Raw genomic sequence first — 13,815 nt, 5'->3', positions numbered from 1 at the left:
GCCCAAGTGGCTCCGTCTGCTAACAAAGGGAAGGAGGGAGGAGTCCGGTGACGTCACGGACATCAACGTCACCGGACTCCTCGCCCTTCCCTTCATTAGCCCACGGAGCCACTTGGGGAAGGGGGGAGGAGTCCGGTGACGTCGATGACCGTGACGTCACCGGATCTCCGACGGGACTCCCGGAAGCCGGCGGAGAGGTGAGTCTTTTCATTTTCGATCAAAAGAATTTTAAAATCGATCAAAAAGTTTTTAATTTCCCCAGCCCTAATAACTAGAATGGGGATGACTTTACCTTATGTAAAATAAAGATACTGATCCTAGAGCTTATTTTTTAACTGAAGATATCATCACACACAACATGTACATTTACTGCATTATACATGTTTGTGGTATTTTAGACAATTCACTAAATACAGTACAGTTTTTGCTTTAAAGGGCACAGCAACATAGTTACATAGTAGGCAAGGTTGAATAAAGACACAAGTCCATTGAGTTCAACCTATGTGGTTGTGTGTGTGTCTGTATGTCTTGTTCTCTGAGAAAATTATCTAGACGGGTCTTGAATGATTCCATACTCTCAGCTGAAACCACTGTCTGTCTCATAGTAAAGAATCCCCATTAAAGCAAACATGTTTGCTTTAATTGACCTGTGCCCAGCAGCATATACTCACCTATCTTACCTCTCCTTCCCCTTGTTTCAGCAAAGAAAATACCCTGTACGTTCATGTATGGAGGAACATTTAACTTCCACTTGTGACAGCTCTGGTGCTAGGGGACTGGCACAGTATACTGTCATGGGGTGGGGGAAAGATTTTATCTTCTCACTAAGGCAAAAGTGGATTGGATCTACATTGCAAAATACTACACCAGAAGAATGTTATTAGGAATAAACCTAAAAATACTGTTGCGATAAAATAATAATCAGAGAAACATGCAACAAATTATGGCTGATTTTAAGCTTGTAACCCTCTTGAAGATGTAATATTGCTAAAGGTTCCAGTATGACAGTCTAAACAAGTGCCAAATCCAGCTTTCATCCATGAGAACAAGTACATCAGAGGACACAGTTAAATTCCTTGTTGGAGTCTTGAAGAACATCACAGGACACAGGACCCTCCCTTCTGTTTCCTGTGATTCACTCTTGTACTGCTTGCTATGAAACGGAGACAGACTGGGAGGAGTTATAGAGGGCTGTCTTTCAGCTTTGATTGATTTCCCAGTGTCCTATCACCTGAATGTGGCTGTATAACTCAGTGGTTAAGGAATTGAATTTCCTGTGATGTACTCCAAGAAACAGATTTTTACAGGCAAGACAAAAATCCTGTTTTAACTTCCCTGACTGAGCGATATGCTTCATTTCTGCCTCACATGTTCCCCCTCCTACACACCACAGCTCACGAAGGGAGGGCTTTTAGCAACAGAGGCAGTGCTCTCAATCCAGAAAGCAGCGGGCAGGGTTAGGGGTGAGCAGGTGCTGAATGACAACTTAAAGGCTTGTGAATCGACAGGGACAATGGTGATAGCTGCACCCCCTGCAACATTTTGACATCCTACTGTCGTGCAAGCAGGCACAGCCTACACGAGAGTGACAACTCTGCTCTGAATTCAGGAACAGTGCAGCATCTTTGCCCCACCCTCACAGGGAGGTGCATTGGGTGGACTTCACTGGCGGGCTTAACAGGTATGTGTGGGACTTTCAATAAATATGAATTTGCGCTATGGATCAACAAAAGAAACTGAAAAAGCTGCTGTGCTCTAACACTCAATAGATAAATAAATAAAAATGCATTGTGCTAATAATATATACCTATTGTGAATAATACTATCAGTTACCCAAGTCAATTAAACAAAGTGCATAATAGAAAAATGTTTACAAATGTAAATAATAAACATGATTCACAAATATAATAATCAAAAACTGTGATTGAGAATTATTAATCCATCAGTGTAAAAAATCATACTGTGCCCAATATATCCATAAACTGTGTCCATGCAACAAAAATAGATCTTCAAATAAACAGGGAAGTGATATGAAATGAGCAATGTTCCAATAGCTGCTGTGCTCCAAACGTGTGTCTCCTAAGTGCTCTACAAATGCCTCAAAACACATCTCACACCATTGTCACCATGTAATCAAATAGATACTCATAGTGTAGTGAATAAAATCCGAAGTTTATTAAAACACTCCAAACTACTCACATGCAAGCTTTAAAATCGCCGGTATAAAACAACAAGCTCACTCTTTGTCCCATCTGTGCATAATGACATCAGCAAAGCCTGCCCTAACAAGAGGGCACCTCCCTGAAATGATTTCAGAACGCAGGGGAATCAGCAGATAGAGGAGCTAATGCTTCCCTGCTATCTGCTGTTTTTTTATTTATTCTGACCGGCCGCCTTCAGAATAAAAAAAACAACAGATAGAAGGGGAATGAATAGCTAGGCCGCTATTGGCCATTTCAAATTGCAATAGCAGGCAGGCTATTGCACCCGCCACTGCTGCTGTCAATCAGCAGAGGAGAATCTGAAGGATACAAACAGCCACCATCAGGATGCAAAAACAGATAGCAGAGGATCCCTGAAAGGTTTACTCTGCTAGATAGAGGCTTTCCAGAATAAAATGTTTATTGTACAGCAGGAGACTCCTGGAATGTCCGGGAGAGTTGCGATGTCTGCCCCCCTGAGGTAAAGCATACAGTAGCAAATTCTATCCTCCCCACCCTACATAAACCAATCATCTTATTTTATGGAGAAGGAAGTGTTTTGACTTTTATCCGCAGCCCAACTTCCTGATAATCGGGGCACAATGCATCGGTACTCGGTATCGGTGAGTACCGGAAAAAAAATATCGGTACTCGATACAAAAAAAAATGGTATTAGTGCATCCCCCAAAAATACTGTTTTTGTTTATTTTCCTTGCACGTGATTGGTAATTCTCTGCAAAGCAAATCTGCACCACATGCACTAAGCTAGATGAAAATTCCCTTGCACAGTGAACAGACTGTCTTTAGTAAATCAGTTGCCATTAAGTGGGACGTATCAACAGAAAAGGGAAATAATGCTATGCGTGGACGTGCCCTTTGATTGTATGGTAGTTTCGCCTCCCCCCACACCTGTCAGCATCTGATGTGTCTGCATGGATTCTCTCCAGCAAGATGCAGTCCAGTACGATGATAAAGAAGGTGTCAGGGGTGGGGGCATGGTTTAGGGTGCATATCTTCCTTGTGAGCCATGCCTACACCTGCCCATAACAGCAGTGTCAGTGTTAAACTACAAACTGGATTAACTTTGTAACGGGAGCTTTCACAAATTGTATGGTTAGATTGTAACATGTGCGATGACCCTTAGAAATGACCCCAATATTGGCCAGTACACAACTTTACAATAAGATGCTTTTTCTCTTGGACTTTGGCCAAGTAGTACCAAGATTGATGCATAGATTATTATATCATAATCAATATTATAACCATTTAATTGCATAAAATGGAACTTTTGCATTTTTAAGCTTGGCCATAAAACAGACTTATTCCTGTATATATGTTCTATATCTACATATTCAAATCCAAGTCATCAAAATGAAAGATATTTTAATAGCTATAAATAACACAGACCTTTTCTGCGTTTTTGGGAGGATGCAATATTTGGTGCTCTGGCGCCCCCTGCTGTTTCAAGACAAAACTCAGCTAGTGTCATGAGAAATTCATCATATGTAGCCTTCCATCACAAGTTCAAGAAAAAGAATTCCTAAAATGTCCAGGTCAAAACAGCATCACCATCTCTTAATTTGACAGGCAGGATAAATATTATTGATAAATTGTTAATGTGATATATCTTAAGATGTGTAGCTTTACAGAACAGAGAGAATATGTTACAGAAGAACTCCAGGCAAATAAAATCTTAACCCATGCAGTGGGGCTACCCCTGAACTGCAAGGGTTAAGTGCTGATTTTGATTAGGGAGTTTAAATAACAGTTATACTTACCTGAACCACGATCCCTGCTTGGTCTTACACCGCTCCAGCGATGGTATGTCCCTCGGCATCCTCATGTCCTATACAGTATATAGGATGTGATGACTCGCAGAACCTTAGACCACTGGAGTGGAGGGGGGAGTGAGGCTGAAATTTGTGGTTTGGTTGAGTATAACTTCGTTATTTTGGCTCCCTAGGCAAATGAGTCTTAACCCTTACAGTGAGGTAGCCCCACTGCAAGGGTTAAGATTTTTTGAGCACATTTTAGGCACATTTCCCTACATTTTCATAATAAAGGATGAGCACAAAAGCATAATGCGTGTGGGTATTTTCATGACCATTCTTTTTTAGTTATATTTTATGATTAAAAATTGATTTTTCATTTACTTACTGCATTACTGTAGAGGTCAGCTTATTTTAATATATGCAGACTATTTTTATCATGCCTAAGAATAATGAATAGATTTAAATAACTCATCCATCTTACTGAATTGAGCCCAAAGTACTAGCTCAGCATCTAGTGCAGCAAAGCCTTGCTCTGCAAACTACAACTACAGATTTAGTATACCAACTTAAACTAGTAGCCACCTTTTATACTTATGAAGCCTCTGGTTTGCCAAAAATCATTACTATATGTACAGTTCAGCAACCTCCATAAAACACCAAACAGTAGGATCACTTGGTTTCTTTCTTTCATCATTCCCTATTGTTGACAACCTTGCTGTGCCACTTCTGGCTTCTTCCACATGCACACATGAATATCTCCTGTGATATTTCTCCCTTTATCCTAGATATATGCCATATATTGTATATAGTTCTATATAATGAGGTAGATTTATAACAGACAGCAGATACCGGCATTATTGGAGTATTGCTCAATACCATGGCTTGCAATTTACAGCCAATTTATCAAACGCAGTCTGCAGTATTGAGCTTGTCGAGTTTTCTGTTCAACGCATCAGAGAAAACTCTGTAATTATGAGAGAGCTGGTCATGTCACTTTGATGGATGTTGTGACTGGGTTCTCCTACGAGCTTTTTCCGTTCTTCAAACCCCCATTTATTTCTATTGCGTTCCACCGGCTTTAGACTCATGATACCAGTGGAATGCAATGCACATTTGTAAGGCAGATCTCTGTGCTTTATACATTTGTGTAGCCCCCTTTTTTAAGTAGCAATTTGACCATGGTACTGCCATACTGCTGCTTTTCAAATGTACCCCTAATGTTATGTAAAAGCACTAGTGACTAGACACATGCACAGCAAAGATAGTGCACAGCTACACTATCCTTTCAGTGTATGAATAAGCAATAGGAAAGCCATCACTCTTAAAGCTGTTGGTTTGCTGTATAATAATCTTTACTGCCTTATCAATGTTGGAAATGCAACACATGCTTATATACTGTACAGTGATTGTATTAATGGCATTCTGTTGTACTGTTATGTCTTGTGAGCTGTAGATGGAGCTGTAGTGCAAGTCTAGTCTATGCTAGTTTTTCTATATGCATGTTTCTATCTGTGAAGCACAGGAAGTTCTATCTGAATATATGTTTTTTCCTCTCTACTATGCTGTATTCCTGTATTCAGATGCAATGTCCTTATAAGCAAGAAAAAACTTAATTCAGCATTCCTCAAGATCTCAGTGCTTCATCTAATCACATAACCAACAATCAAAACAGGATAAAACATAGATGCACATGTGGTTTTCCGATTTCTAGTGACCATATAGTACAGCTTTCATCTCTGTGATTTCTATTGTGTCCAGAACATGGCATACAACTACTCCATCTACCAAGCTAAATCAGGAGTATTGCTGATCCTGGGCCCCTGGTTTCTGATTTTAAGACCACACTGTCCACATATAAGTTTATCTACGCTAGTCATGGGTGCCCAAACAAATGAAAAAATATTAAGTACCTTTGGTGGGTCTTGAGCAGGATTCATGAGCAGAGTAGAGTACTTTTCATTGCCTGTCACATGAGAAACATTGAGGCTCCCATGGCTAAATACTCCTTTAAATGCTTCTGACCTGGCTGTCAATATAAGCTTCAAGAAGCTTCACTGACCTACAATAAGTATGCAGATAAGTAAATCTAACAATTCGTGAAATGGTTCAAGGTTACTGCATATTTCACTCCATGAAGTCTATTATTGTTGCTCAAAGCTGCAATCATGTCTCTCTGTGAATTGGGCTAACGGGCATCTTTTGGATTCAAAACCAACTTATGTTGTGATGGAACAGAACCAGTTAGCAGATCTCAACCATTCTTGAATAGACAGCAATGAATGGTATCTGAATCCAGACATCCTAATTCAGATTGTTTAGATCTGGGGCTCTCCCAAGATCCGCGTGATTGCAACACCACACAGCTTGAAATGGCCTTGTTTCATAGCCCATAATCGTTTTCCTAACACAGGGGTTTTGGATGTTCCTGCCATTCCTTGTCATGGTCTATGGCCCACCTTCCTCCCAGATGACTATAATTCTGAGGTTATTCAACAGACCAAGGTACTCTCCAGTTACGGTGATTGATATATTTCCTTATTAGCTTTAGAGACATTCTTCGATAACGGAACCGAGAATCACTAATCAGGTAATCCCTTGTTTCAGACTTGGTTGTGCAGGACCTGATTATGATTTTGCTGAGCCTAATGAGTCAGAGATGAAAAAATGGAAGCTCCCAAGTTTGAGGTGTTCTCTAAAAAAATTTTTACCCCTGTAAATGTCAAGAGCTCTATAAAAGTACACATTACTTCTGCATTTCTGTTGGGTGTCTTGCTCCCTAGTGGTTCCGTTCACAACAGCATGCATCAAGCTAACATTTCCAAATAGACTGTTGAGGAATACTGTCTCTGAAATGTCACACTTAAAACCATCTTTCATAGAGACATTACAACAGCAACGTGTGCAAAGTTAAACCCTTTACATCAAAAACTTAATTTTTCTGCCACGGCTGGGTGATTTGTTCACCTTTCCACCATAACTAGACGTTCACCTTCCAACTTTCTCTAGCCCTTCTGCATGCCTTGGATGCTGGTCATGCCCTCAGGTCCTTTGGCAATGTGAACTGTGTATGGGGACACCAACATTTCTAGCACTGTTATTGAAATAATCAGTGCTCTTTTTAACTTTTACATTTTAAAAATTATCCTAAAATTATCCTAAATCTGCGACATATCAGGTCCTGACTTCAATCTGACCCAGCTTGCCGAATGCTTATCCTAGGTCAGTTACTCAATGACATAGGGTCAACTTTACAGACTGGCAACTACCATTTTCAGAAGGTCAGCAATAGCAACCTACATAATTCTTTCATTACACATGCTCATCGTTATGACACAGCAGAGCCGTAGCTAGCTCCTTTTGCGCCCGAGGCAAGAACAGAAAATTGTGTCACCCTATGCCACGCACGCACGGTGTCATGTGACGTCATGCACCCTGCCTCCAGGATGGCGGCACCAAATAGCATACAAATTTGTTTCGTTTGACGAAACGAATGAAAACATTTCTAGTTTCCGTTCATTTAGTCTTTGCACATGTCTAAAAGTGTGTGTGTGTGTTGGGGGCGGGTTCTGGGGGCTACGAGGAAATGTCAGGGGTCTAAATAGACCTCTGACATTTCCCTTTTGAAATAGAAAAAGAGATTGAGGACATCTGCCCATCCAGCGGGGAATGTGAGGAGAAGCTGTGTTGGCCATCTGGCGCCTCTGTTGCCAATGGCCTGTGCTCGCCATGGCAACAAGGGCGAGGGGGCGCAGCCAGGCTGGCCCTGGCTACGCCCCCTCTCAGCTGCGCCTCAGGCGAGTGCCTCACTCGCCACATGGTAACTACAGCACTGTGACACAGAGGTATACATCAGAGTCCTAATATAATGCACAAATTCGGTATTACCCCACACATTGAAGGTTCAGGGATACTTTTAGGGGCTTCATTTTGGTATAACCCTAAACAGATAAAACAAAACTCAAAGTAATAAAATAGGTGAGGCAGTAAAGGTTTTTAGGTTAAGTTACTCATTTACAATTTAACATACCTTAGGGTTAGGGTTGATTTTCACTGGTTTGAAATAAATCTGCACATATTGATATCATTAGATATAGTTTTATATTTAAGTATAAATAGGAATTTGGGGAGGTTGCATTGTGTTGATTATGGTTTTTTTTTTAAAATCAAAAATATTTTAGTTAACCACTTTACTACCAGCATGTTAAACACCATTTAATACCAGGAAATTTTTCAGTTTTCAGCTGTGTGAAAGTTTGACTGACAATTACTCCGACATGTAACACTGTAATTAAATTAATGGTGTATCATTTTTGGAGACAGATACAGGTGAAACTCGAATAATTAGAATATCATGCAAAAGTAATTGCAGTAAGTGCTGCAAAAGGGGCCCAAACCAAGTACTGAGTACATATGCATGCTTGTACTTTTCAGAGGTCCGATATTGTTCTATGTACAATCCTCGTTTTATTGATTGCATGTAATAATCTACTTTTTTGAGGTTGTGGATTTGGGGTTCTTGGAGTTTTCATGAGCTGTAAGCCATAATCGTCACAATTATGACAAATCACGGCTTGAACTATCTTGCTTTGCATGTAATGAGTCTCTCTCATATATTAGTTTCACCTTTTAAGTCGCATTAGTGAAATAAATGAACTTTGCACAATATTCTAATTATTCGAGTTTCACCTGTAGAGCTGTCTTTTTGGGTATTTATTAACCACTTTTTTAGTTTTTTTTACTATATAAAAAGGAGGAAAAAAAAATAAAACATTTGAAAAAAGTTTCCTTTACTTTAAAGTCCAATTCCAGCTTGGGCATAAACATAGAAAAATGGATTCCCCAGTACAGCCTAAAAATTAAAAGCATCTCCAGCTGCTACACTCACCCTATTTCCAGCACTGCCCTCACAGACTCACCCATGCCTGTCTTCTGGGTTGCAAGACACCCAGCGTCCCACTTCCTGTAAGCCCATGGTGTCCAAGCTCCACCTTCTTCCTGGACTCACAGGAGAATGCTACAGAAAGTAATACAATGGCACCACTCTCTACAGCATGTAGGATCTGATCACTGCCGAAGAAAGAAGAGGGTGAAGAGGACCTGTAATGTCACCAGACAGAAAATCACTGAAATAAATTAAGCAATTGGCAATTTGTTTTTTTAATTATTTATAAATATTGCTGCGGCCATCCTGGCAGGCCGTGTGCTGACTCCAGGTGCTGATCTATGTGACAGTAGATGGAGACTTTTCTAACCTGCTGCAGATAAATTACCTACTGATAGTTTAGGTTTTGTATAAATTTGGTAATGGAGCACAATGTTTGAGTTGTTGGGAGTGTTAAAGGAGAACTATGAGGTGAGTGAAAATCACTCATCCTCATAGCTCGAGCCGACGTGTGACAACAAAACTGTCACACTTTGGCTCAATAGATCGGGAAGTGAGCGAACACATACTGTCGCTCGCTCACTTCTCGATCATATCGCTGCAGAGAGCTGTGTCAGTCACCAATCCCAATTCCCCCTCTCCCCGCTCCGATCCTCCAGCGCTGACTGGAGGAACGGACGGGGAGGGGGTAGGTACAGCTGGCTCTGCCTCTAGATAGGCAGAGCCAGCTGTCACTCATGGAGCTGGGTGGATCCAGACAGTAATGTTGGGACCCGTCCCGGCTGCAGCGGTCTCAGTATACCGTGAGCTGTAGCTCGTGATATACTGAGCTTTGGGTCACGGGAGGACGCTAGTATATGTCCTCCCGTGACCCTTAAGAGAACTATGGGGAAAAACACTTATCGCATAGTTCTCTTTTAAATGTATTGATGTCACGTTTGTTTTTGCAGTTGTCAGGCTTTGTATTGGCACAGAGCTGTACTACATAGTAGCTTTTGACCTGTAAATTTAGTACTGATTGTTTTACCAACCATACTTGCATGATAAGTTACTATGTAAATGTTATTTTTAAGTGGTATGTTTTACACGGTATACTTATACTGTGATGGTTGTTAAACTAGTAGGCTGTGCTATTTTAGCTGCACTTTATTTTAGAAATTGCATACTAGTTACTCTGTTTTGCTGCTGAAAGGGAAGGGGTTTCATTCTGTGTTAGTTTATGGAGTGAGACCCAGATGGTTGAAAGCTGTAAATCTGGTCATGGCACATGTGAAAACCCATTATAAACCCAATTTAGCCACGTCCACTTTTTGCCAAAGTCCCTTTCCACACCAGCCTTTTTGCTTCTTATACATAAATAATGACAATTATATATTTGTTATTATGTCTCTGATATGGTACTGTCTAATACTTCAGGACTGAATAATAAAGTGCAGTAAAGTGCATACATTCAATGACTGTACAGTCTTGCTGGCTGCATTACTGTAGGTATACAGAAAATAATTTTCACTGCAATTACTCTCACGGTTCTCAAGAATTTAGCTTCAAATACTTTTTCTGTATTTCAGTTGTGTTTAAAATTGCTTATGGCACTTTTCAACATTAATACTTGGTGTACATGGGGTCAAAATGATACCCATGGAAAGAGATTATAGGCAGCTAACATTTTTTAAGGAGAATGTGAAATTTGAATTAAATGGGCACCTCCTGGAACACAAACCATAAATTGAAAAATCCCTGTCCAGTCTAAAGAAAAGCTATATGATGATTATAGCAAGAAACCAACACTAGAGGTCAGTATATGATGTACTAGAGAACATTTGTAGAATAATCTAAGATAGCAGAAATTACTTGGAACAAGCATATGGTTGTAAAAAAAATAAACAATAATATGGCTGTTTAAAAAGGAAAACATTTACATATCACGGCTTCCTTACAGATATTTAAGGGAAATTTATTTACACTCGAAACTTTTATTTATTTATCTATCCTGATTTATTCACTGGAGCTGGTGCTTTAGGTGGAGCAGAAAAGTAGACTATTGTCCATGTCCTTTTGGATGGAAAATGATACCACAATCTGTGGCAGTCAGCTCTTGTATTTAAAATGGTATATAGACCCTAGGAATTATTATTTTTTTTGGTTGCTTTGAGTCTGTGAGATATACCAATAAAGGCGTTTTGTTACATTTGTTTGATAAGTGCAAAAAAAAAACCCAAAAACGTGTTGATCCTGCAACAAATCAGCTATTAACTTCCTGTTCTTTGCCCCTGCTGACTGTTATCAGTTATGTTCTAAAAATACGATACAATAAAATTAGATATTCACTAAACTATCTCTTATCTGGAATTCAACTAACCAGAAAAAGCAATCCTCTGTCCACTCATTGTTCTGCTGATCTGCGGCATGTATTAACCTGGAAACGATTGTGTCTATTTGTCTTAATTTGTTTTAAGTGTCTCTATTTGTATTCATTTGCTTTTGATTACTGCATTTTTATGTTAATATGAAGTCAACATAGAGTTTATGTTATGGTCTGGTATAGTATGGGATATGACATTAGTTATATCTATATATATATAGATATATATCTATATATATATAGATATATATCTATATATATATATAGATATATATATAGAGAGAGAGAGAGAGAGAGATACATGCAGCATGCAGGCAGTGAAAGAAGTATAAAAATGCACCTTACAGTGCCTTAGTTGACATTTCTTTTTTACAACCATTGCACTGTCAGCTTATCTTCATGTACAGTGGATGAAGAAGCACAGATTGTGACACTCATCAGTATCTCCTTACGTCAGTATTCATAAGGAATTAAGTAGTGTATTTTATGACACCAGAGCTTCCTATCAGTCTCTGTGAATGTTCTTCACTCAAAATCTCAGTAGATTAATAATGAAGACTGCCGCTTTACTAATGTAATATACTTTGTCAACACATAGCATGACAAGCTAAGCAGTTCTGACCATAGTGTAAAAGTCAACCTTGGAATTACACTCATGTTAATTCATTTATATACTTATAACATTTTTTTAAGGGCTTAAATATATGTATGGTCATGCCGTGGCAATCTACTTTTATACCATTTTTGTTGATGAATTAAAGGGGAACTCCAGCTGTTTTTGTCCCATCTGCTTTTGCGTGGTTCTGATGCTTTGTAAAAACTGTGTTGCAACTTCCGGTTCCGGCGCCCAATGAGCTAGACGTGCGCAGCATCGCTCCGTCCCGTACAATAACCGAGTGTACCGTCCGGCTCTCCCTCACCGATCTGCAGTCACCGGAGCCATCAGACCGCGTCACCCCCTACATGGACAGGTTCGTTTCTCGTCCGAACCCGACGAGAAGGGCCATCTTACCTCCATCCAGCGGCACCTCCGAGACATCCAAGATGGCGGAGACAGACGGCATGCTGACATCCCCTGACGACACTGCAGCAGGAGGTGAGCCCTCTCCCACTACATCTTTGCAGGCTGAACACCAAAACATAGCGGCAGCTGTGGCTGCCTATCTCAAGGCTGACATGAAAGCCATTGTGATGGAGGCGATTCAGCAGCAGCTGGGCCCTCTGCAGCAAACAATAGAGTCACATGGCCATCGCTTGCAGACGGCGGAGCAACGGGTCAGTGATCTGGAGGACTCGTTGCACGGCACACAGCGGTCACTTGAAAAATCTAACCATTCCATCCATCTACTAATGGAAAAGGTAGACGACCTAGAAAATAGGTCCAGGAGAAATAACCTAAGGGTCATCGGTCTGCCGGAGACAGTTCCCCCCGCGGACCTTCAGCATTTCTGCGCAGTGACCATCCCAAAGGCCTTGGGCCTGCCGTCCCCGTGCAGGGTTGAACGCGCACATTGAGTGGGTGCCCATAGGGACCACCAAAGACCCAGACCAGTGATAGTCCGCTACCTGGACTTCAATGACCGCAGAGAGATCCTTCAAGCATACAGAACTCAACACAACATGGTGGCAGATGGTCATAAACTCCTGCTCTTTGCAGACTACTCGGCGGCCTTGACCAAACAGCGCAAGTCGTTCTCTGAGGTGTGCAGATTACTAGTGGATCGTCGCATCAAATTCACATTGGCCTATCCTGCCGTGCTTCGCATATCTACCTCAAACGGCACTGTGGAATCATTCCTGTCAGCAACAAGGGCTATGGAGTTCGTGATGGCACCAAGGGAGGCCTCCCTGGTCTCACCGTCCAAAAGCCCCCCGAGGAAGAAAAAGGCCTGAGGGCCCGGATGGTACATCTCACTCTATCGCATTCCATTTATAAGTGCTCCACGGGACGGAGCTTGATAAGTAAGTCTGATCAAGATTTTGAGAACTGCTTTGTTGATGTTCCAACTCATTCTCAGTTCTCTCTTTACTGGCTGTGATCAGCTTGAATACTCAAGCTGTGCCAATTGCTATTTCATATTGCATTCCTCATTGGGAAAAAAGGAGGTCACTCACACAAAATGACCTTGCTGCAAATGCTAACCCCCCGCTATAGCTTCCATTTGTTTATGGGTTTTTTTCTGTGTTTTTCATGTACACTGCGTTCAAACATCCTGACCCCATCGATATTGGGAGGAGGTTCAAGAGGCCCTCCCGCCTTCGAGGAGTTTATCGCTTTTTCTACAGCATCACCCTGTGGATCTTTTGAATTTGGGACACGAACAAGGGAGGTAGGTGAGAGCGAAGGGACACTCATCTACCCCCACTACGATCTTTTACGATTCCATGATATTTCATCTTATCACACGCCCAACCGACAATGGGATCCCCATTGAACATAGTGACATCGAATGTCAAGGGACTTAAATCGCCGCAAAAACGCACTCAAGTACTACGCCACCTTAAGAAATTGAAGGTAGACATTGCCCTGCTCCAGGAGACCCACCTTCCTCAGGAGGACTTCATCCGCATGCAAAAGTCGTGGGTGGGCAAAGTAAT

This window comes from Nanorana parkeri, unplaced genomic scaffold (assembly GCF_000935625.1).
Source record: "Nanorana parkeri isolate BGI_ZX_2015 unplaced genomic scaffold, ASM93562v1 scaffold123, whole genome shotgun sequence".
NCBI classification, from domain to species: domain Eukaryota; kingdom Metazoa; phylum Chordata; class Amphibia; order Anura; family Dicroglossidae; genus Nanorana; species Nanorana parkeri.
Note: the sequence above shows the minus strand (reverse complement) of the source record.